This window comes from Mustela putorius, unplaced genomic scaffold (assembly GCF_011764305.1).
Source record: "Mustela putorius furo isolate JIRA1106 unplaced genomic scaffold, ASM1176430v1.1 tig00003909_pilon_pilon_pilon, whole genome shotgun sequence".
In the NCBI taxonomy this organism is placed as follows: Eukaryota; Metazoa; Chordata; class Mammalia; order Carnivora; family Mustelidae; genus Mustela; species Mustela putorius.
In genome coordinates this window covers 28,606,787-28,632,630 of record NW_025422057.1, presented here as the reverse complement: position 1 = coordinate 28,632,630, position 25,844 = coordinate 28,606,787, and the positions used below count along the sequence as shown (strand labels likewise).

General features: G+C 43.2%; 1 pseudogene; it reads left to right on the top strand.

Annotated features, from left to right (window-relative positions):
* On the top strand, positions 1-25,694 carry LOC101672402 (annotated as a pseudogene).
* Positions 25,695-25,844: the final 150 nt, after the last annotated feature.

Genomic DNA, 25,844 nt, shown 5'->3' with positions numbered 1-25,844 from the left:
ATGGTAAATGACCTGAAGTGATTTCTGCATACAAAACTACCAAGCGTTGAAGGGCGCCGTGCTGTGGTTGTGTCAGATAGAGACGGAGTGACTGCTGTTGGAGTGGCTGGTGATAAATGTCCCAGAGCATGCTGGGAGACCTGGTCGCTTATCTACTTTTGCCTTTGCATCAGACTGAGGAAGCAAACTCGGACTTTCAAAAAATAAAAGGATCAGCTGTTACGATAACACCCATCAGGTGGTTCAATTCAGTCATTTACCTTTGGTGGTGAGTTTCACAGCCAGCGGCAATGCCAACACAGAACTCACTATCAGCCTAGAAAGGGAGCTTGCTCTGTGGTTTGAAGAATTGAGACAAGTCATGGAAGTTTCTTATTCTGGCAGTGATTTTGATGTACACCTTATTTTCATTATAATAGACCCAATATCAGTTCAGCAATCTTTAGACCACAAAAATACTTGTATATATGTACTCAAGAAAGGGTCCCTTTCTCCACCTCACACTAAAGAAAGAGCTTTAGATAGATACAGTTTATGGACATACTGATTGTTATCTTTCTTGTATAGAGCCTTTTCTTAATTTAGTGAGATCTGGGGATGCCACAGAAATGGCTCAGTACGTCTCAGCTCCTGGGGAGTTAGTCCAGTCACCAAATATGCATGAGATGTCTATTCAGTGGGTCAGAGTCAAAATGGTACTTTGGTCCACTCAGGCTGTGAAGTTCTCCCTATTATAGAATAAGCCCAGGACTGCAGAATGAGGCAGACCTATTTTATTGTGAATAATAATGAGAACATATTTTTCTTTATATTATTTCTTTGCATTATTTCATTGCATTATTTCTTTGCATATGAAGAACATAAAATGGCTTAGTAAAAGCAATGAAATCAGTACAATAAAAAAAAAAAGGAACCACATGACTTTAGGCAATTCGTGTGCCCACTCTAATCCTGTTTTCCACAAGGAAACAGTCAACTGTGTAATAAAGGCGTCAGACTACTAACTTCTGAGTAGCTACGTTATTAAATTGAAGTTTTGTGAAGGCAGGAACTTTGTCTTTTATTCCAGTGATCCCAACACCTAACAAAATACTAGCACTTGATAAATACTTGTTGAATGAATGAATCATCTACGGTCTCTTCTAGCGCTGATACCCTGCTACTTTGAACAGAATCATCTGATACAGTGTTGGTTCCCTAACCCCTGCCAATAGCAACTGGGCCCCAGTCTTGGTCCAAACTGTGTTTTTACTACAAAACCCTTGAACATGTGGAGACTAAAGTTTAATCTTGCCCACCCATTAAAAGTCGTCGAGACCAACACTTCCCATATACTCCAAGTGAGAAATGGCCTCCAGCCTCCGAGGAAAGCCAAAGGTAGGGGACAAAATGGGGAAAGATCTGACCCTCAAATTTGTAGCAATAAATCTCATGGCATATGGCTCTTCTAATGGGGTACACTTAGTGGAAAATGAAGCTGAAAGGTCAGATGTGAGACCTTCCAGAGTTAAGATGGTTGTAAGCATGGCTTTCTTTGGCTTCACAGATTTTCATTGAACAAGTGCTAGTATTTCACAGTTTGGCGGCTTCTGCCACATGGCAAAAGGCCTTATCCCAAAGGCTGCAAACTCGAATGCCCTCAGGGGCTGCATGAGTACTGGCTGAAGGGTTTGGGACTACGCCCAGTGCAGAATGAGAGAAGTAAGTATGGTGACCCGGACAGGGCACACTCAAGCTTTAAAAAAAATAAAAAAAAAAAAAATTCAAATTCATTTTTTAGATGTTGTGCTGTCAAAAATTTTGCTTCCAGAATCAGGCTTCTGGGTTGCCACTTTGCAAACCAGGGGTCACCTCATGACTACACTTATGATGGCAGGAGCCTCTCCACGGCAGCTCTTTGAAAAGCCCTGTACCTAGTAGGAGTGGAAGGAACACTTCTGGAAGTTCTAAGTTGTAGTGACAGACTGGGGGTTTATTGGGCCGAACAATGGGATGTGATTTCATCCCTGCTTCTCTCCATCTTGCCTCCCAGGAAAGTGCCTGCTCCAGGGCTTGTTTATTCATTTCCACACTTCCAGCCGGGTCTGGTTGCCTTGAAACAAACCTGACCCCAGTGGGCTCAAAACACTCCAGTTCTCCTCTGTCATACCTCTCGCTCTCTCTCCTTCCTCCCTCAGCATGACCTTTTCCTCCCAGGGCAGAAGCTGGTTCATTTCATTCCCCCTTTCTTCATCCACGCCATGATTTTTGACCCTGGCGTCCCCACGTTCTCTTCTGTAGCATTCTAAGTTCACACTGCTTTTTCTACTATAAAGACTACCCAGTAGACCTGTCACACAAGAGGTATTAATGACTCCAGCTGTTCCTCCTCTAAGAATGTTGAGGTTCGAAGCGGGTATAAGGGCAATACTGAATGTAGTCAATGAAAAAAAACTGATCTTTGGCCAGCTGACCTTCCAGGTGACCCTGAGATCACAGCAGCATTCTCACCTTGTCAGTGGAATAAAGACAGAGAAGAGCCAGGGGAACTGTGCTAGGAAGCGGGAAGAATAAAGCCGACTTACCGCAAGGTTTAGCAGCTATGGGCTTAGTTTGACATTCCAGGTTGCTTCTTACTAGAAGATCTGGGGCAAATTACTTAACTTATCTATGCCTCAGTTTCCCCATCTCTAAGATGGAGATCATAGTGGTATCTACCACATACATTGCTGTGAGAGTTCAAGGAATTAATACATCCAAAGTCCAAGAAAGCTTGGCACATGCTAAGAACTCAATGAACTTTAGCTTTTATTGTCTGCAAAGTGGAACAGCACCTCCTTTACAGATTTGGAGAATTAGATGGGTACCTGCATTAGGAGAGCTAACATAGTACTTAGAACACAGTAAATGCTCAATAAATTCCTATGATTATTACAAGTTATGATAGGCTGAATTATACCATCCTGGTCCTAATCTCTGAAACCTGTGAATGTTACCTTAATATGACAAACAAGACTTCATGGGATTTTTTAAAAAAAATTTATTTATTTGAGAGACAGAGAGAGATTGAGCATGAGCAGGGGTGGAGGAAGGGCAGAGGGAGAGGGAGAAGCAGACTCCCTGGTGAGCAGGGAGCTCAGCGTGGGGTTTGATCCCAGGCCCCTGGGATCATGACCTGAGCTGAAGGCAGACCCTTAACCAACTGAGCCACCCAGGCACCCCTGCAGGACCTTGAAATGGGGAGATTATTTTGGATTATCCAGGTGGGTCCTCAATGTAATCCTGAGCATCCTGTTAAGAATCCAATCCAAAAATGAGGAAATGACTTGAATAGATATTTTTCCAAAGAAGATATTTAAATGGCCCATTAGCATCTTGCTCAATAGCATTGATCATTAGGGAAATCAAATCAAAACTCCTAGAGATACCACCACACGCACACCCATTAGCATGACCACCATCAAAACAATGGAAAGAAACAAGTGTCAGTAAGGATGTGGAAAAAATGAATCTCTTGTACACCATCGGTGAGGATGTAAAATGGTATAGCAGCTGCGGGAAACAGCACAATTGTTCCTCAAAAAATAAAAATAGAATTACCATGTGATCCAGTAATTCCACTTCTGGGTATATACTCAAAAGAATTGAAGGCAGATTCTCAAAGAGATATCTGCATACCCATGTTCACGGCATTATTCACAAGAACTAAAACGTGGAAGCAACCCCCAAGTGTCCATTGACAGAAGAATGGATAAGCAAAACGTGGTATATACATACACAACAGAATATATTCAGCCTTGAAAGGAAGGAAATTTTGATGCATCCTATAACATGGATGAACCTTGAGGACAATATGCTAAGTGAAAGGAGCCAGCCACAGAAGGATAAATACTGTATGGTTCCACTTATCTAAGATAACTAGAGTAATCAAATGCATACAGACAGAAAGTAGAATGGTGGGTGTCTGGGGCTGGGAGAAGGGGGAAATGGGGAGTTAGTAGAGTTTCAGTTTTACAAGATGAAAAGAGAGAGAGATGGTTGGTGATGTTGGGGGTGCGGCGTTAGAAATGTATTTAATACCTCTGAAATCTACTACACTCAAACATGGTCAAGATGGCAAATTACACTGTGTGTATTTTACCACAATAAAAAAAAAAAACTGAAGGGGAACAAAAAGGAGGCAGAAGGAGATTAGACCATAGAAGCACGGGCAAGTAGGTGCAGGGAGAGAAGATGATGTCCTTCCAGCTTGAGGACGGGACTGCACGCCAAGGATTGCCTGCAAGCTCCACAGCGGGAAGGGGTGAGGACTGCATTATCCCCTGGAGCTTCCAGAAGGCACCAGCCCTTCCAGAATCTTGGTCTGAGCCCCATAAGACTCAGTTCAGACTTCTGGTTTCCAGAAATATCAGAGAATACATTTCTGTTGTTTCAAGCCACTAAATGTGTAGTTGGTTATGGTAGCTATAGGAGACTGATAGGGAATGTTCATTTTCCAGGATCTTCAGGGAAGTCAGAGGGTTACAAATTCATAGAGATAAACAGAAATATTAGCACACTTTCTTGGGGGGAAACTCATTCTCATACCTCTCTTGACCATTGCAGGTATCCAGTTAAACTTTCTTTCTTTCTATTTATTTATTTATTTGATTGAGAGAGAGCACAAGCAGGAGGGAGAGCGAAAAGTAGACTCCCTGCAAACCAGGGAGCCCGATGTGGGGCTCGATCCCAGGACTCTGGGATCATGGCCAGAGCCAAAGGCAGACGCTTCACTGACTGAGCCATCCAGGCACCCCCAGTTAAACTTTCTTTTGCCCTGGGTTTGAAAGAAGGGAAAGGAGCCAATACTCCTAATCTATTTGTAGCACTGTGAGAGCCAACAGCCAAAATGGTCATTTTTGCAGTAAAAACAAAAACAAAAACACCACAAAAACAATGGAGTTTGTTATTTCTTCTTTAAATGCATCAACAGGGCCTGTGGAGAAGGTCTGGAAAATGACAGCTGAGATTAGCTCCCCACCTCCCCACCAAGACCTTGAGTGGCTGTCAGCTCTGCAGGGAACAGCAGCAAACCCTCACGCAAATGGCCTATAAAAAAGGCCTTGTCGGAGGCACCTTGACCTGCCAGGGCTTCTCTGGTACTCGGATTCCCAGCGGCCCTCCCAGGGTTACGCTCCCTCGCATGATGTATTTCCCCTGCCTTTTTTAGAGCTGCATTATGCTTGCTCCAGGAAACAGCCTCTTCCTTCTCATAAACACAGCCTTGGGTTCCTGACCAAGCACGCTGCCACTCCACAGCTCCTCGTTCATCCATCACACTTTGCTGTCACCCTGGCCGCGATTGTGGAGAACTGGTCTGATTCCAGAGGTGAACCCAGGGTGGGGAGAAGGAAGGGGAAAGCCCTGGGAGCAGCTGAGGGTCACACACACCCCCGTTCCAGCCTGCTGATGAATTCCCTGGAAGCTGACTCGCCGGCACAGTGAGCAAGCCTTTCCGATGACCCAGTGGGTCTGATGGAAAATTCTTGATAAGGTCACCACCAGAGCTGGGCTTGGCATCTCTACTCCCTCGGCTGAGTGTGCAGTACCCAGGGACAGGATAGAACAGAGACCTTATGGAGACATTGGGAAACCTAGTGAAAAGCTCTGGCTCCTTGTAAGCAAGATAGGTATGGCTAAGAGCGGGATTTGAAGGGTCAACGTGACCAACCCCCCAAATATATGCTCCACTGGCTCTGGCGGTGCACCCGGAGTTCCCACCAATGGCTTCGGAAGAGCTTACCTTGACTGAGAGTGTTTACTATGTGCCGGACACTATTCTCAGTGCCTCATTCAGTGTTCACCACCACCCCGTCTAGTAGGTACCCTTATTATCTCAGTTTACAGATGAGGAAATTATGGCTCAGGAATGTTAAGTAAGTTGCCAAAGGTCACAGAGCTGGTAAGTCGTGGAGCTGAGATTCAAACTCGGTAGTAGCCCGGTGTCCACCTTCCAACATTATGCTATCCTGCTTTTCAGGAGCAGCTGGACATGGAAGTGAGGACTTCTCCCCCACTGTGGGTTCACCTCTGGAGTTGGGCCAGTTCTCCGAAATCACAGCCAAGGGCATTGAGGGCACCTTCTAGGCTGCTGAAAATGTTCTCTATCAGCATGTTGATAGTGGCTACTCAGGCACATACTGCATCACAGCTCTGAAGCCACACACTTAAGTTGTACGCTACACCTTATTTAAACACATACACACACACATTCTCTCTTTCCCTACCCCCTTGATCTCTCTCTCATTATTACCAGGACTATGGTAATATGAGTATTTTAAAGCACAAAAGCTACAAAGGACATAGGGTGGTAGATGGCAAAAAGCCTTATTTTATAACCCCTTACTGGTATTTTTGTTTAGAAAGGAGGTAGTTTAAATGAACACCAACAGCAGATTGGAATGTAATATGTACTTGCTAGAGATCAGAAGCTGGGACTTGGCGGTGCAGGGAGACAGAAAGGAGTATCCCATTACTTTGTCCTGGTTTGAGCCAATGACCCCTTCTGCTCCCAGAGGAGCATAAGGGGGTGGAATGATATATGTTTATTTTATCCATACTTCATCCCATTCGCAATCCTTCAAACTGGCGTTTACTTTCCCTAAGCCACTCAATTCAGTAACATACTGTCAGCTCTCAACACATCCAATAGCCCTTTCTCAGTTCTCATCCTCCCTGACTGTCCTGTAACCTCTGTCTGTTGATAAGCCCTGCCTTCCTCTATGGGACTCTTCCTCAGACTGCGGTGACATTACACCATCCTCCTATCATTCTCTTCACTGATGCTTCTTCTCTGTCTTCATGTGTTCTTGCTTTTCTCCTTCTTTCTCCCGATGACCCTATATACAGCCTCATCCTTGACCCACCCCACTTCCCTCTCTCCGCTGTCTCCATCCATTTCCTGCCATGGCCTCTACCTACCGTTGCCTCTGCTTCAGGGACTCCTAACTCTACACCTTTGTTTCCTTTTCTGAGCCGCAACCCTGAATCTCCAAATAACCACTTGACAACTTTATCTAGATGTTTTCCAAAGGCAGTATGTCAAAGTCCATGGTTACTGTCATCCTTTCTCCAAAACCAGCTCCAAGCACAAATTCTTCCTTTCGTCCAACCTCAAACCTTGGCATTTTATCAGATTCCTCTTCCTCTTCCCCAACATCCAGCAAATTCCCAAATCCATTTAGCTCTCTCTTTGCAAAATCTCCCCAAAAGGCTTCCTCCCCAAGAAAGACCCTCATGCATTTGCCTCCCATTCCAGATGAAGCAGGCAGAGGCTGGTCTTTGGAAAGATGGTTCTTTAAATATATATATATATATATATATATATATATATATATAGATAGATATCTTCTAAAGCCCAGAAGCCCACACCACCACTTCATTACTGTTTATAAAGCATCACTCCCTCCTATGGTCTTTTTTTAAGATACAAAACTCCTGGGATGAAGGTCATTTGGTTTTGAAGTAAGAAGATGAGTTAGAATTCCTATTCTTTAGTGTGTAAGCTTAGAGCAAGTTCTTTTTTTTTTTTTAAGATTTTATGTATTTATTTGACAGACAGAGATCACAAGTAGGCAGAGAGGCAGGCAGAGAGAGAGGAAGAAGCGGGATCCCTGCTGAGCAGAGAGCCTGATGCAGGGCTCAATCCCAGGACCCTGGGATCATGACCTGAGCTGAAGGCAGAGGCTTTAACCCACTGAACCACCCAGGCGCCCCTATAACAAGTTCTTAACTTCATGGAACCTTGGTTTTGTGGTCTGTGAAGTTTAGATATTAAGGTCTTCCTTAGCTACCTTAGAGCTAATGCTGCCTTAAGAAAAAAATTTTAATTTAAATTTTAGGGGCACCTACGTGGTTCAGTCAGTTAAGTAGCTGCCTTTGACTCAAGTCATGATCCTGAAGTCCCAGAATCAAGCCTCACATCGGTTCTCTCCATAGTTTGGTTATTGTTGATAAACGCGGCTATAAACATCGGGGTGCATGTACCCCTTTGAATCTGTATTTTTGTATCCTTTGGGTAAATACTTAGTCATGGAATTGCTGGATAGTAGGGGAGTTCTGTTTTTGACTTTTTGAGGAACTCCCAAACTGTTCTCCAGAATAGCTGCACCAGTTTGCATTCCCACCAACAGTACAAGAGGGTTCCCCTTTCTCTGCATCCTTGCCAACACCTGTTGTTTCTTGTGTTGTTAATTTTAGCCATTCTGACAGGTTTGAGGTGGTACCTCATCATGGTTTTGATTTGTATTTCCCTGATGATGAGTGATGTTGAGCATCTGTTAATGTGTCTCTTAGCCATCTGGATGTCTTCTTTGGAAACTCTATTCATGTCTTCTTCCCATTTCTTAACTGGGTTATTTGTTTTTTGCATGTTGAGTTTGATAAGTTGTTGTTTTTTTTTTTTTTAAAGATTTTAGAGGGATCACAAGTAGGCAGAGAGGCAAGCAGGGGTGGGGGGAGCAGGCTCCTCCCTGAGCAGAGAGCCCAATGCAGGACTTGATCCCAGGAACCCTGAGATCATGACATGAACTGAAGGCAGAGGCTTAACCCACTGAGCCACCCAGGTACCCTTGATAAATTCTTTAGAGATTTTGGATACTGACCTTTCATCAGATATGTCATTTGCAAATATCTTCTCTCATTCCATATGCTGCCTTTTAGTTTTGTTGACTGTTTCCTTCACTGTGCAGAAGTTGGTTTTTTTTTTTTTAATCTTGTTGAAGTCCTAATAGTTAATTTTTACTTTTGTTTCTCTTGCCTACAGTGACATGTCTAGTAAGAAGTTGCTGTGGCCTAGGTCAAAGAGGTTTCTGACTATGTTCTCCTCTAGGATTTTGATGGATTCCTATCTCACATTTAGGTTTTTCATCCATTTTGAGCCTATTTTTGAGGACGTTGTAAAGAAGTGGTCCAGTTTTATTCTTTTGTATGTTGCTGTCCGGTTTTGTTTTTGTTGAAGAGACCGTCTTTATTCCATTGGACATTTTTTCCTGTTTTGTCAAAGATTCATTGGCCATAGAGTTGTGGGTCCATTCCTGGGTTCTCTTTCTGTTCTCACTGATCTGCATGTCAGTTTTTGTGCCAGCACCATATTGTCTTAATGACAACAGCTTTGTAACAGAGCTTGAAAAAGAAAAAAAAATTTAAAATTTACATGCTCTTCAATACCTGTTGTGTTTTCTTTTCACATTCCCAGCAACTTTGTGTGAATGGTTTTGTTGGGTCCCTAGAAAAAGGACAAAGGTGCTGGGTACCTCAGGACAAAGAGCTTGCTTGGATCTACGTTTTGCCTTAGGGAAGCCCTATAATTCTATCATATAGATAGATCGATAGTATCACACATGTTCATCATATGTTATTAATTGCAAAAAGTGAGTTAAGAAGCAATGTGTATAATATGTTACTATATTTATTTTTAAAAAAGAAGAAGAAAAGGAATATAAACTATAGCACTAGCAGTAAATTCCCCCAAGATTATAAACTGGTTGTAGCTGGGTGGGATTATGGTTATTTTCTTTTAAATTCTTATTTTGTTATTCTATATTTTTTAAATTTTATTTAGCAATCATTAACTTTTTGCCTAATTGCATTGTGGAAAATGTTATTTAAGAATAAACAAATATGGGGCACCTGGGTGGCTCAGTGGGTTAAAGCCTCTGCCTTCGGCTCAGGTCATAATCTCGGGGTCCTGGGATTGAGCCCCACATCAGGCTCTCTGCTCAGCAGGGAGTGTGCTTCCCCCTCTCTCTCTGCCTGCCTCTCTGCCTAATTGTGATCTCTGTCTGTCAAATAAATAAATAAAATCTTAAAAGAAAAAGAATAAACAAATAGGAGGGTGCCTGGAGGGCATAGTCCATTAAGCATCTGATTCTTGGTTTCCGCGCAGATTGTGATGATCTCAGGGTCCTAGGATGGAGTTCAAGTAGGTCTCCATGATCAGCACAGAGTCTGTTTGAGTTCCTCTCTCTCCCTCTCCCTTTGCCTCTCTCTCTCTCTATCTCTCTAAAATAAATAAATAAATAATTTTTTTTAAAAAGATTTTATTTATTTATCAGAGAGAGAGAGGGGGAGAGAGCAAGCACAGGCAGACAGAATGGCAGGCAGAGGCAGAGGGAGAAGCAGGCTCCCTGCTGAGCAAGGAGCCCGATGTGGGACTCGATCCCAGGACGCTGGGATCATGACCCGAGCCGAAGGCAGCTGCTTAACCAACTGAGCCACCCAGGCGTCCCATAAATAATTTTTTAAAAAAAGAAACAAATAGGGATACCTGGCTGACTCAGTTGGTAGAGCATGTGACTCTTGGTTGTGAGTTCAAGCACCATGCTGGGTGAAGAGCTTAAGAAGGAAAGAAAGAAAGAAAGAAAGAAAGAGCCAGCCTATTAGATGGACAAACATCTCAGAGACTGCGACTAACTTGTACTGTGAAAGCTGTGAAGAAAGGGCACTTTCTCTTTCTTTAACAGCTTTATTGGAGTATGACTGATATACAAAAATTGCACATATTTACTGTAAACAACTTAATGAGTTCGGACATATGCATATGCCCATGAACCATCAGCACAATCAAGGAAATACGTGTATCCATTAGTTCTAAAAGTTTGCTTGTGTCCATGTGTGTGTACGTGTGTGTGTGTACTTAATATGAGATCTATTTAAGATACTTAATATGAGATCTGCCCTCTTAACATATTTTTAAGTGCACAACACAATATTATTATCTCTAGCTGCTATGTTGTACAGCAGATCTCTAAAAATTACTCATCATTTAAAATAAACTTTCTACCTGCTGAACAACTCCCCAGTTCCTGTCTCCTAGCTCCCAGTACCCACCATTCTATTCTCTGCTTCTGTCGGTCTGACTGTTTTAACTTCCTCGTGTGAGTAAAATTATGTAGTATTTGCCCTTCTATGACTGGCTTATTTCACTTAACATAAGGTCCTCCAGGTTTATTTACCCATATTGTGGCAAATGGTAGTATTTTCTTCTTTTTTAAGGTTGAGTAACATTCAAAGTAGGGGCGCCTGCGTGGCTCAGTGGGTTAAGCCTCTGTCTTCAGCTCAGGTCATGATCCCGGAGTCTAGGGATCGAGCCCCACATCGGGCTCTCTGCTCAGCAGGGAGCCTGCTTCCCTCTCTCTCTCTGCCTGCCTCTCTGCCTACTTGTGATCTCTGTCTGTCAAATAAATAAATAAAATCTTTAAAACACACACACATATTCAATTGTATATGTAAACCACGTCCTCTCTATCCATTCATAACAGCCAACAGACAATTGGGTTGTTTCCATATTTTGGCTGTTGTGAATAAAGCAAAACAGGCTCTTTCATATATTTGGTGAGAATGTAAATTGCCATTACCTTTTCAGCGCGTAATTTGGCAATTAAAATTCTAAATGTTTATGACCTATTTTTTTAAGTTAAAAAATAGAAATTTAAAAGAAGAGTGAAGGAAAGACTGGGAAATACAACCTTGAAAAGAAAAAGTAGAGATGAAATACTCCTCAGTATTGGGTCGGCCGGTCGCACTGTGGTTTACCCACACTGCGGAACACTGTGTAGAAGTATGTGAAGCAGCAGCAACAGAAAGTGTAATTTGGTGGCAAAAGAGGGGCAGAAAGCTGTGTACAGTACACTACCATCTGTGCAAGAGGCAAAAAAGGAAGGAAAAAAGAAGGTATATTTCTGAAAGATACATTTGAAAAACTTGGAATACTGGTTGCCTCTAGACAAGGACACTAGGAGAAAACACTGGAAAAAAAGAGACGCATACGTCTTGAAGTTTAAAAAACATGAATTTAATAGCCATTCACACAAGTAAATACAGTTAATTCAAAAATACAATGAAACAAAAAAGAGAGGATGTGGCACCAAGTGAACATATTACCAAGGGAGAGAAATTAAAGGAGAAAGAACAATCAGAATGACATCAAAGATAATTTTAGAAGCCTCTGATTCCTATTTTTTACTATGATTCTATCAACTGAGCCTACTGGGAATAACACTACTCCATACTGATTTACAGCATGGCTTTGGTTTTAATGATGGGTTTGGAAATTGGGGTTCTAGCTTTGAATTGCCCCTAGTGGGGGGATGGGAGATGAGGTATTCCTCCCGCATTTTTTCTTGTTATCACGCTGTCATCAGCTCCTCCAGGACCAAGCCCTTCCCAAATGTTCAGAGCTTTATCACAAGGGGGAAAACCTAATGAGGGAACTTCTGTACACCTTGCTTTAGTGTACTGATCACCTCTGAAATCCCTCAAGATCCAGACTTCTGGGAACCCTCTCTTCCCCTGGGAGATGTGTGCTCAATGATCTTAGCTAGCCATCAGGCAAACGCAGCCCAGAGAACGCTTTCTGGAGCAAATACAGGGTGACTGGCTTGTCAGGTTTGAATTAGTTCCAAAGCGACTTCCCATTTTGAATATTGAATTCTGCTCTTGTGGGAATCCAAGATTCTCTTCATCACCCCCAGGTAATGAAGAGTTATTGAAGTAATAAGAGGTAATGAAGATGTTCAAGAGTTAGTGAACATCTTGGACATAGACAGTATTATTTGTTTGTTTGTTTTTTTTCATCCTCTCATACATGTCTGACTCCTCTCTGAAGTAAAAATTGAATGTGAGATGGGGCGCCTTAGTAGCATGGTTGGTTAAGCTTCTGCCTTTGGCTCGGGTCATGATCCCAGGGTCCTGGAGTCAAGCCCACATTGGGCTCCCTGCTTATTGAGGAGACTGCTTCTCCATCTCCCACTCCCACTCCCCCTGTCTGTGCATGCTTTCTCTCTCTCTCTCTCTCTCTCTCTCTCTCTCTCTTTCTCTGTCAAATAAATAAATAAAATCTTTTTTTAAAAAATTAGATGCGAGGATCCAGAATTTAACCTCACACCATTGTCCTCCCTTTCTTTGTTTGTCCTTTAATTTGTTCACCTCCCATTGGAGTCGGATAAGGACAGATGACAGAATCAAGAAAACTGAATCCCAAGCTAGCAGTGGGAGAAGCTGAAAACCGATCTAATTTATACCACAGAATCCAAAAATTTCAGAAAGAGAAGCATCAGGCGGCAGACTGCAAGATTCTTCCCTGCGAATCTGACCAGTCGAAGAGGAAATACCTCAAGATTCTGCCATGGGGGTTCTGCAGCAAAGAGGTCACCCAGATCACCGTACAGTGAGGCTCAGTGTCCAAAACTGCACTCTTGCTCTCAGAAGCTCTGATCAGCATTTTAGATGCCCATTCTTAATCACCACCATTCAAGTATGACCAGACATCAGAGGAAAACCACTGTTATGAAATGCAAAGACAAACAAACAAATGAATCAAACAAACAAACAAACAAAACCCAAAGCATTAAAAAAAATGAAACAGCAGTTGTGCAGACAGGAGAAAACGCAACAAAATTATCAATATTGCCTTCGGAGAAATGAGAGAAGAGCTTACAATCATAAAAAAGAACGGATGTGTGTTTCAACAAAGAATATTCAGAGAACAAACTTAAAAGGAGCTCTTGAGAATTAAAAACATAAACGCAACACTGAAAAGCCAAGCTGTTAAGCTGGAGAAGGCCATCAAGAAAAACTCTCAGAAAGTTGAGCAAAAAGTCAAGGAGATTTGAGAAAGGAATGAAAAGAAAAATTAAATAGAGGATCAATCCGAAAGATCCAATATCCAAATAATAGAAGGGGGGGAGGGAAGTCCAGAGAAGATAATAATTAGTAAAATAATCCAAGAAAATTTCCAAAACTAATTGATATACTTAAGGGATCCTCCAGCTGCCTAGCACAATGAATGAAGACAGACCCACTTTAGGCACGTTATTGTGGAATTTCACAAGATGGATGAATAGAAAAGTTTGTCCAAGGTTCCAGAGAGAAAATACAGGTGATTAGGGAGAGGTAGAACTTCTCAACACTAACAAGAAAGCTAGCAGACAATGAAGCATTGTTTTCCAAATGCTGAAGAAAACTTACCTTCCAAAAAGAATTCTAGATTCAGATAAACAATTGATCAAATATGAATGTAAAATTCACTTTAAGATATCAAGGTATAGTTGACTTCCTTCCTTGTCTCCTTCTTCTTACAAAAACTCTTGGAAATAGCATTCTTACAAACCATGAGGAGGACATGGGATACCAGGAAACCAGGAAGCCAACCTAGGAGAGAGGTGAATGGAATCTCTAAGACAGTGATAGAGATCCCAGGAGAACAGATTTCTCCCACTGAAGAGGACAGCCAGTTCCAGCCGGACCAATAAGATCCAAGGACCAGACGCTCTTAGCACTGTCATCCCCAGGATTTCTTCTGCCATTATGTCATCTTTTTAACCTAAGGACAGAGTACCCAGGTAAGCCTGGTCCAGATTCTGAAATGGTCAAGTGTGGATGAAATTCCAATTCTCCCTTCCATGCTACTTCTAGGGCCAACTGAAGACATTCGTTTCACCCCCTTGGAAGTCTTCTAGAAGCCAGAGCATTAGAGAGAAACTGTAGGTGCTTAGAAGAAAAACAGACAAAGCATGTTTATCTACTGGACATCCTGTCTTTATCCCATACTATAGTGCTAAGATTCCCTGGCTCCAGAGCCCATAGACTTCAGGACATGTTTATGGTCTTGTCCACTGACTTCTTCTAGGTGGTTCAGCTAATCTCTTAAGAAAGCTACAGGAGGATCATGACCTAGAGACTGACCACCTTCCCTCCTGGGAGCCTTCATAATAGTGGCAACACTGTCCTTTTCTCACACAGCTAGATTTGCTGGACACTCTGTTTTTTCCCCAGAGGAAGCAATATTATGTTTAGGGATGCACACATAGGTTGAAAAAAAATCTAAGGAAACAGTTAACACTATTGGGGGGAAAAGGAAGGCATACAAATTGGGGAAGAGCACAGAGGAGATTTTTAAGTACCAATAATGGTTCTTTTTTTTTTTTTTTTTTTTTTACCTAGGTGGAGAGTGCATAAGTGTTTATATTATTGTGGTTATTAATAAACATATGTGTTTTACACCCTCCTTTCTGGGTACTTAGTATACACACACACACACACACACACACACACACACAAATAACTACACAGAGGGGGTAATGTCCATAATCCCAATACCTAAATTCAATGAGTGTTAAACTTAGTATGTCCTATCATCTATTTTCTGTGCATTTTTCATCATTGAGATCATATGGTACATATTTTCAATACGTGCTTTTCTTGGGAGGCTGTATTACATAAGCATCTTATTTTTTTTAAGGATTTTATTTATTTATTTGACAGACAGAGATCACAAGGAGGCAGAGAGGCAGGCAGAGAGAGAGGAGGAAGCAGGCTCCCTGCTGAGCAGAGAGTCCCATGTGGGGCTTGATCCCAGGACCCTGAGATCATGACCTGAGCCGAAGGCAGAGGCTTTAACCCACTGAGCCACCCAGGCGCCCCAGTATCTTATGTTTTTAAATGCTTTGCATCTTATCATTTTAGGGATCACTGTAATAGTGTATTAAGACTCTTCCTGGTTTCAAAAACCATAGCTCTTGGGAATGACACGCTCTGAATCTTTGTACTAGTGGAAGCTTGTTTCCTGAAAACGCTTGTAGGATAATCCAGACTGTCTTCCTGCCACCCAATCACCTCGTCAAAACACACCCTTCTTCAAGGCCCTGCTCAGATCTCTCCACCTCCAGGAAGCCTCACCACCATCCAGGGAAACCTCTTTCTTTAACCTTCCAGGCTGTTCTCTCTTCTGCCTCTTTTTATAATTATTTGTGTTCATTTCCTTTCTCCCCTTTTACACTATAAATTCTTGGGACAGAGACCCCTCTCCAGGGGGCCTGGAAAATACTAAGTACTCCATAAATAATCAGTGAATAATTGAAAGACTATTTTTTTATTCTTTGCTTTACTATCCTGCATTACCAATAGTGTTTGTCTATATAATTAAGTCACTTACGGGCTTTCACCCAAATTGAAGGTTCTCAGATGGAAACACATTCTGTTTATGCGTAATTGCCACATTCAGAAATTGGGAACATGACTACCCCTGCTGTCTCTAAATTAGATTTGGTAGTTGCTTTGAGGGTTGGATTAAGGAGTGTTCAAGCTCTGAAGATAACAATTTGTGTTTATTGAAGGCCTAGTGTGCAACAAACACCAGCCTAAGCGGTTCGTATACAGCTGTGACTTAATTCTCACAGAAGCGCCACGAGATGGCAGCTATTTCATGTCCTCATTCTACACCTGAAGAAATGGAGCCACTTGTGCAGGGTCGACTAGGTTGTACATGGAGGAATTAGGACTGAACCCAGACCTACCTGCATCTCATACTCCTCACTTCTAGGCAAAACTGGCTCCTCAGAAATAAAGGTATTATAAGATCTAAATCCTGATCTCCAACTCTCAATTCCTTATTGCAAAATGAGATCTCTATCAAAGGGCTAACACATGTGAATATACATTTATATCGATAGGTACAAAAGAATGGCAGGTAATGTTTAAGATGCATTTATATCGATATAAGATGCATTTATATCGATAGGTACAAAAGAATGGCAGGTAATGTTTCTATAAGATGGAAATCTGTTATTTTATCAACTAACAAATATTACTGTTTTGGAAGACTCTTCTCCATCCCTTTTCCGTATATATACCTTTAAAGGGGTGTGTATTCTCAGACAATTGCATATGTGCTTTAAAAAAAAAAAAAAGATTTTTTTTATTTATTTGCGGGGGGCAGAGGGAGAGGGAAAGAGAAACCAAGGAAAACTCTGCACTGGGCATGAAGGAGCCCTGTAAGGGGCATGGTCTCATGACCCTGAGATCATGACCTGAGCCAAAACTAAGAGTCCGATGCTCAACCGCCTGCACCACGCAGGCGCCCAAGCTATGTATGTGCTTTTAAGCAGAGGTGTCTGTTTAGTGGTAAAGACCAGAGTGGCACCAAAGACAAACATCAGCTCTCCTGCAGCTTTGCCTGGGGCTCATCTTGCATCGGATGAAAACCTGGAAACAGGACACAGATAAAGTATAATTAACAGGAAGTTGATTTCCAGCATGCTCAAGGAGAGCCAGCATGTAGCACAGAACTCCTGGGCGAGAAGAGATGGCAGAGTATATGTTACTTCTCTAGCTGGTGAATGTGTGGGTAAAAATGTAATTTACTAAGAAATGTTGAACCTCAGCTGCAGTCTTAATTCTTTAAAAATTTTGCTTTATTTGAGTAGAGTTGTCATGCAATGTTACATTAGTTTCAGGTGTACAGCATACTGATTCAACTTCTCTACATGTTATGCTATACTCACAACAAGTGTTACCATACAACACTATTCCAATACCATTGACTATATTCCCTTTGCCATGCCTTTTATTTCCATGACTTACTCATTTCCATACCTGGACACCTGTATCTCCCACTCCTCACTCATTTTGCCCATCCCCTACTCTGCTCCCTTCTGACAACCCTCAGTTTGTTCTCTGTAATTATAGGTCTGATTCTGGTTTTTGTATGTTTTGGTTTTTTTTTTTACGTTCCACATATGAGTGAAGCCACACAGGATTTGTTTTTCTTGGTATGACTTATTTCACTCAGTGAAATAAGTGATTTATTTCACTATAGATCCATCCATAGCGTCGCAGATGGCAAAGTTTCATCCTTTAATATGGCTGCATAATATTCCTCTGTAAATATGTGTGTGTGTGTGTGTGTGTGTGTGTGTGTGTGTGTGACATCTTTTTAAGTTTATTTAGTCTTCCAATGGATACTTGGGTTGCTTCCATATCTTGACTATTGTAAATATTGCTGCAAGAAACATAGGGATGCATATATCTGTTCAAATCAGTGTTTTTGTTTTCTTGGAGTAAATATCCAGTAGTAGAATTACTGGATCATATGATATTTCTATTTTTAATTTTTTGAGGAACCTCCATACTATTTTCTACAGTGGCTGTACCAATTTATATTCCCACAAATAGTGTACAAGTGTTCTTTTTTCTCCCTCACCAACACTTGTTATTTCTCGTCTTTTTGATGCATTCTTAATTCTTAATTGTTTAGTTACTGGAAGTCCATTTTTCTGGGAAAGACACCAAGCAAACTTTTGTTGTCCCCCTCTTTCTCCGCACTCCCCCTCCTCTCTCTTCTCCCCTCTGCTTCTCTCTCTCTCCCTCTGGTAGGCAGACTAATGGGTTCTAAAAATGCTCATACCAGAATCCCTGGAACCTGTGAATATGTTACGCTACATGGCAAATTTGCACTGTGATTAAGGATATACACCTTGATACAGGGAGATTATCCTGGATTATCCAGATGAACCCAACCTAATCACATGAATCCTTAATAGGAGAGAAACCTTGCCAACAGTGGTCAGAGTGAGACTTGACTACAGAAGAAGGGTCAGAGAGAGAACCAATGACATGGCAGCTGAGAAGGTCATAACCTGTTATTGGGATTTCAATGATAGAGGAACGGGGCTATAAGCCAAGAAATGGAGGCAGCCTCTAGAATCTGGAAAAGGCAAGGAGATAGATTTCCCCCTAGATCCTCTAGAAAGGCTAACACTGCTTTTAACCCAGTGAGACTCATGTAAAATTTCTAATCCATAGAAATGTAAGATAATAGTTACGCTGTTTCAAATCATTACATTTGTGATAATTTGTTACAGAAGCAGTAGAAAACCAATTCTATTTTTTCCCCTGCCCTCTCTCCCTCTTTCTCTTTCCTCCTTCTCCCTGTTAACTGTGTCCTTATTTTTTTTAAAGATTGTATTTATTTAACAGACAGAGATCACAAGTAGGCAGAGACCAGAGGGAGAAACAGGCTCCCCGCCAAGCAGGGAGCCCGATGTGGGGCTCAATCCCAGAACCCTGAGATCATGACCTGAGCCGATGGCAGAGGCTTAACCCACTGAGCCACCCAGGCGCCCCTAACTGTGTCCTTATCGACTAATGTGTATAAATATGCTTGATTCTCCAGTCCTGTGTATATCCTTGAATTTCTCAACGACTACCTTCCCAGGGACAGTCACTGCAGTAATTTCCCTGCACTTCAACCTCCAGATTCTCAAGCCCACTTATCTCAAAAAGAAAATCAGTAAAGAAACAGCAACAGCCAGTGTTACTCTCTGCACTGGTAATGGGACTGATGACAGAAATCTTGTCTGTCTTATTTCTTGCTGAATCCCCAACACCTAGAACAGTGTTTAGTACACAGTAGTAACTCAATAAACATTTCTTGCTTTATTACTTGATTGATGAATTTAATTTAGAAACTTGTATCTTAGGGCATGTATTGCATGGAGCCCTGGGTGTGGTGCATAAACAATGAATCTTGGAACACTGAAAAAATAAAATACAATAAAATAAAAAAGAAACTTACATCTTTTCCCCAAGCCATGTGCTGGAGCCATGTGCTACTATTGACTCTCTGAGTATCATTATGACCCTACCTTCCTCCAAGGAGAAGGGGGCATGCACTGGGTCCATTGGGGTGGAAATGAGTTTGGAACTGACCCAGAAGTAGCTCTACTCGGTCAATGAGGACTTTGTGCTAAGTATAACGGACACTGTACCGATTGCTTCTACTATTTGCAGCACTCTGTGCTATGGTCTAAGGACACAAAGATAAATAGGACACAGTCATGGCTGTCTTAACATTGACATCCTAGGAATGGGTGTTGACTGCATTACAATATCATGGACACTTTTTTTTTTTTAAGATTTTATTTTTAAGTAATCTCTACACCCAACTTAGGGCTTGAACTCACAACCCTGAAATCAAGCAAGAGTCACATGCTCCACTAACTGAGCCAGCCAGACAGCCCTGATGGAGACTCTTTCACACACAATGATCTTATTTAAATCTTAGAGCAATGATCCAGAGAAATTGGTATCATTATTCTCATTGATAGGTGAGAAAACCAAGCCTGCCTGCAAAGTTAAAGAACATCTACAAATGGCAAGTAAGTGGTATACGTCAGACTTGAATCCAGGTCCTTCTGGCTCCAAAAGCATGTAATAAACTATTCACACTGTAGGATGGCTTACGTTTTACAAAGCACCTTTACCATACATTATCTTACTGCTTCCCACACGTTATGAGATGGGGCGCCTGCGTGGCTCAATGGGTTAAGCCTCTGCCTTCAGTTCAGGTCATGATCTCAGGGTCCTGGAATTGAGTCCCTCATCGGACTCTCTGCTCAATGGGGATCCTGCTTCCCCCCTTCTCTCTGCCTACTGGTGATCTCTTTCTCTGTGTAAAATAAAATAAAAATAATTTTTAAAAATATGGGGGGAAAGTTTATGAAATAGGTATTACTGTACTCATTTTACCAGGGAAAATACAAATTCAGCTTACTTGCCCAAATCAGAAAGTTCCTAAGTGACAGAAACAGAACTGAACCCAAATTGTCTGACTCTAGATCCTGTTCCTTCTCCACCTTTCCCTCTTTGTATTAATCTCTAAATTCTGCACACAGACTCACCTGCTATCTATGCGGTTGTGATATGAGACCCTGATGAAGACACGTGTGAGAAGACAGAAGGAGGCAAACGGTACTGTTAAAGTTGAAGCTTACGCCAGGTGAAGACTGGTTTGTTAGAGTTGTGTTTACTCTTGCGCTCTCTGTCATAATCACTTGTTTGATCTGGAGCCAACAGTGTCGTAACTATTCTCGAGTGTCATGTGGGGCATATCTTGCACATTTCTTACATTTGGAACAAGCCCCACTTTGTTCAACATGTTGACGTTATAATGATGCTCATCAAACCTCAGGGTCTAACTAGTCACCTTTTACAATAGAAAAGACAGGTCCCTGACTAATCATGATGCTGCAAGCTCTTCTTCCCTTCCAGTAAGTCCTCTTTGGCCTCCAGGGATCACGCAAACATCAAATCAGATTTGGGTCAAGAAAGATTTGATGCTTATCACAGTTACTTAAGATTGGTGGGGATAAGAGCAGGTGTCTATGAAAATCTCTTAAGGGTGGTGATCAATCTTTCTACTCATGTATGTATCTTTCTAGTATCTAGGACCAGGCCTGGTCCATAGTGTCCACTGAGTGAGTGAAGGAATGAAAACTCCAAATATATCAACAGGGTAAGACTCTGTAAAAGAGCTCAGAATGCAGGAGCACTCAAAGCACAAAGGAAGCCAGTGCAGAGAGCTGATGGAGGAGACTATTAAGGACCACAGGGATGCAGTTTGCTACTGACCATGAACTAACCACCAGCAAGTGTGAAGACTAAACTTGACATTTCATATAGTGGACTCTGCAGATCTACCTCCACCACTAGAAATGTGGCCTTTGGCAAGTTTCTATTCTAATGTGTAAAATACAGGATCAAGGTGGGGATGGGGAACAGTTAATATCCAACATTTTCCCAGAGCTTCTCCCAGCACACTGGAACCCTTCACCAAAAGGTCCTATTCCAGCCTCTTTCTCTGGTGGTCTCCCAGGCCCCAGCTTGCTGTGCCCACCACGTTGGCGTGTACCACTTCAAAGTCATCTCCATGGTAGAGCTTCTGCCCAGAATCCTCACTGTGCCACCCCACCTCTCAGCTCTCCAAAGAGATCTTCCTTCTTTTCATCATCTAAGCAGCCAGCCAAAGTGCTGATGTTCATCAGTGAAGTCCTGACATACTTTGCAAGAACATAATCCTTTGATTATTAAGTTTAAAATGCACTTTTCTGGGTCTTACCTAAATCTCAGAAGGGGACCGAGAATCTTCTAACACCCCCCAGAAGATTCTGTTGTAGGTGAGCCAAAGGCCACTTCTTGAGATGACATGGTCTGGATTTTGACCCTAGACAAGTGGTTTTTTTTTTTTTTTTTAAAGATTTATTTATTTATTTATTTATTTGACAGACAGAGATCACAAGTAGGCAGAGAAGGCAGGCTGAGAGACAGAAGGGGGAAGCAGGCTCCCCGCAGAGCAGAGAGCCCAATGCGGGGCTTGATCCCAGGACCCTGAGATCATGACCTGAGCCAAAGGCAGAGGCTTAACCCCCCAAGCCACCCAGGCACCCCTAGACAAGTGGTTCTTAACCTGGCAGTTTATGGATTCCTAAGAGACCTGAGGATAGAACTCAGGGGATCCATGAACTTGGAAGTGGAAAAATACATCTTTATTTTTTATTAGTTCCAGTTGTGATTTAGCATTTCCTTTAGTTTTGAATGTAGATAACACACTCAGTAGTATTAGTAGTACCTGTGACTTTGGAACCAATAGAAATCCTTCATATTGTCACAGCATGTTCCTGCTGCTGCAGACACCTTGAATTCCATTTATATTCATCACTACTTTGAATTATGATTGTTGTTACACTTACCACTAGCTTCTGTTATTTAATCAATTAATAAAGCAGCACATATATTACTATAACACTATTTAAAAAAAAAAAAACCACATTTTGATAACTGGGGCCCCTGGGTGGCATAGTCTCTTGAGCATCTGACTCTTGGTTCTGGCTCTGGCCGTGATCTTGGGAACATGGGATAGGCTCTGGGCTGAGTCTTCAGGCGGAGTCTGCTTGAGACTCTCTCTCTCCCTTTGGCATTCCCCCCAGTTCTCTCTTTCTCTCTCACTCTCTCTAAAATAAATAAATATATTTTCTTTAAAAAAGATTTTGATAGGAGGCGCCTGGGTGGCTCAGTGGGTTAAAGCGTCTGCCTTCGGCTCAGGTCATGGTCTCAGGGTCCTGGGATGGAGCCCTGCCTGCATCCATCACTCTCTGCTCAGCGGGGAGCCTGCTTCCGCCTCTTCCTCTGTCTGCCTCGCTGCCTACGTGTGATCTCTGTCTCTGTCAAATAAATACAATCTTTTTTAAAAAGATCTTTTAAAAAATATTTTGATAACTGTACCTTAATATCATCATGTGTATTTTATTTTAAGCATTTAAAATATTATTCAGGGGGCGCCTGGGTGACTCGGTGGGTTAAAGCCTCTGCCTTCAGCTCAGGTCATGATCCTAGAGTCCTGGGATCGAGCCCCGCATGGGGCTCTCTGCTCTGCAGGGAGACTACTTCCTCCTCTCTCTCTTCCTACTTGTGTCGGTAGGAATAAATAAATAAATAAATAAATAAATAAAATTTTAAAAAAGTAAAATAATATTCAGGAAGGGGGGCATCTACAGTTGGTCCACCAGACCAACTTTTGTCAAAGTTGTCAAAGGGCTCCTTGGCATAGGAAAAAAAAAAAAGGTTAAAAGACCCTGCTTTAGATAGAGCCAGTAATACTAAGGGACCAAAACCAATTTCTGTCTCCCTTCTGCTCCCTGCTTTTTCTCTATTGGCCTTCCCAAAATCCAACTCATTAGCCAGGTGGAGGACCTCACAAGAATTACTGAATTCTCAGGGTTAAAGAAGGAGCTGCCTCCCCTTAGGGACTACATCCTGAAAGTGACCTTGGCAAAGCTTAGGGGAGTCTGGGTTCTACTGAAGCTTCCCTTGGCCTGGATAATTTGTTTATCTCTTGGTTTTCTCAATCAATCAGAGCCACTTTTCCTAGTTCAAAATCCTCTGTTTTGTCAGTATAAATATTGACTTGAGGGGGTAAGAAAACCACGGTAGATGAACAGAAACTTCCCAGAAACAGGTCATGAGATACTCATCAGAAAGAGAAATTCAAGCAGAGAAGGACCGTCTCCTGTGCTGTGTGCCAGCACCATCAACCTGACTTGATTTCATACACTGGCTGGCCCAAGAATAAATAAGGAGGGTATTTCCTTTTGGAAAGAGAAGCAAAAATAAGACCATGCAAGCTGGCAAAATGAGTGCCCTAGGTCAGAGGCTGTTTGGGCAGTGCCCACCAGTGTAACCGTGCTGTTTTTTATAGACATCTAAGTAGCTGCTGAAAGCACTATCCAGTTTACAAATGAGAAAGGAGCCTGAAACACAAGCATTCTGGCCCCTAGCTCTCTCTACGCTGGTTGCTCTCTAAGAGCTGCGGGGGACCTGCAGAGTTTATCTGTACCTCCACTGCCAGAAAGGAATCAGCATTCCTGGGGTTGTGGCTTAAAGAAAATTAACGACTGGGCGCGTCCTAGGGACTCCCTACCCTTGAAGTCCTAACACCCAGGGCGGGATTTCTAGGTTGGGGGAAATGCCCTACCTCCTGGCCTTGGTCAAGACTGGGATTTCTTAGAAGGTTGGGGGGCCAATCAGTGGCCATAAATCTTGGAAAACCTTCGCGATTTTACAAGGGAGTTTGCGGGGGCTGTTCTTCTCCCTCTCGCTGGCTATTTACAACGCCAAAATCTCCGTGTTAATGGACCTGGGATAATGGTGTTTACTTTACCGCGATAAAGCGCTCGGCTCCCTGGGGGAGCGGCTGTAAAATCGTCCTGGAGGTAGAGGGGAAGGGGGGCGCCGTAAAAGCGGGCGTTGGAAGGGGCGAGGCACCGGCTTCTCTTCCAGGCGGGCTCTGCCCCTGCACCCGCTAGGCCCGCCTGAGCAGCCCGGGCCTCGCGGGTGAGGAAGGTTCCCACATAAATCACCAGCGCCAGAGTCTCGGGAAAAGGCGCATTTTTCATTGCTGGCTGCAGGGCAACTCCCGACAGGGAACGAGAAACAGAAGTTCTCTTTAGATAAACCGTTTACCGGAGTAAGCGCTCTGGCAGCTCGGCCCACAGAACACAGGGCAACGTTGGGTCCTGGCGCTGCGCACCCGCCAGCGGACTACCTTGCATAGGCCCCCAAGAAAACCCAGATCCTCCAAGGGCTGGCCTCATGTCTTCCCAGCGGGGGAGAGAACATGAGAGCCAAGAAGGAAGGAAAAGGAGAACTTGGGGGGCTGGGGAGACTGGAGAAGTGATGCACCCGAAGACCTGAGAGGTTCAACTGCGTATTTACCAGCTGTGTGATCTTGAGCAAATGACTTTACTTCTCCGCAGTCTGGAATCTTGCGTTATATAACGGATATAAGAAGTACTACCTTCCTAGTTTATGTCCAGAATTAAGAAAATATATCAAAAGCGATTTGTATAACCTGTAAAACCAAAATGGTTAAAGGTCCATGAGTGAGCCTGGGGGGTTCCGAGAAGCCCCTGGAATTGTTGACAGAGGGCTGCGTATGGCCATGCGCATTCTTCTGAGAAGGGGATCCACAGCTTACATCAGGTCCCAAACAGGTGCTCCAACCCCAAAAGGCGAAGAACTAGTTCACCAGTCCTGGCGTGTACCGCACGTTAGGGTTCTAGTTCCGCGCTGGCTGTGAGCCCTTGCCCAAATTACCTGAACCTCTTGTTTCCTCCTCTGTAAAATGGGATAACAGTTCCTAGGATCGTCGGGAGGATACAAATGCTTGGCATGGTGTCTGGCACATAGTAAATGCTGATTAAATGTTAGATATTTTTACCCATCCACCCTGGCCCTGTAGTAAAGACGTTTGTCTCTGAAGCCGGGAATCCCCGGCCTACTCTGTTCAAGCTGAGGGCTACCAGAGCTTCAAAACCTTCCCCGGTCCTGAGCGCCAGCGAGCGTGCCACTTGCGGACTCTCGGACCGCGGCCCTTGCGCCGCGCGGGGGTGGGAGCGCAGGCCGCGTTTGCCCCCCGAGTGCTCAATGGGCGTGCGGGTGCGCCCCTGGGGCCGGGTGCGGTGGAGCCTCTCCAGTTTGGGGAGCTGCGCGCTGGCTGGGCGGCCCGCTTTGAAGGCGGCTCTAGCCCTGCCGGCCGCCAGGCGCCCGGGGCTCAGCCATAATCCGCATTTGGAGGCCGAAGCACTAAGCTGGCCGCCACCGACTGGGGGAATCAAAGCGGCCGCCGTCCTGGTAGCTCCAAGTCTTGTTTACTTGTTGACGTGTACGCACCCAAGCGGGACGACCTCGAGTTTTGAATCAGCCTTGAGAGT